We start from the raw sequence: 500 nt of genomic DNA, 5'->3' as shown, positions 1-500 counted from the left end.
TGAAATAGTATTATTTTTATATTTTAAGTTAAAGTTAAAGTATTTATATTTGATATAATTATTTGTCTCAAAAGATTTTTTTTATTAACGCCTCATTATGTATAAATAATATTGTCACCAATTTTAACTTTATATGTAATTTTATCCGTAATCCACCACTTATACCTAGTTTCTACGATTAATTTTTTAATTTAGTTTTTGATGCATTATCATTATAAAAAAAATTTATACGTATATTTACTGTCACATCAATAAAAATAACTATTTTTTTATATTGATTGTATAAATAATTATCAAAAAACACGAATATGAGTCATATAAAATATTTTATAATGTTTATACATCAAAATTAAACTCTTGATTTTTTTTGTTTAAAAATAAAAGGAAAAAAAAAAGACAAACAGAAAAAAGAAAAAATAAAACCAAACTAATTGGCGGGGCCTAAGTCTAGGCTAATAATGTGTTGAAGCTCATTTTATGACTAAAGCCATTTTACATAT

This window comes from Arachis ipaensis, chromosome B06 (assembly GCF_000816755.2).
Source record: "Arachis ipaensis cultivar K30076 chromosome B06, Araip1.1, whole genome shotgun sequence".
Classification (NCBI taxonomy): domain Eukaryota; kingdom Viridiplantae; phylum Streptophyta; class Magnoliopsida; order Fabales; family Fabaceae; genus Arachis; species Arachis ipaensis.
The sequence above is the reverse complement of the archived record's forward strand: the minus strand, read 5'-3'. Positions refer to the sequence as shown.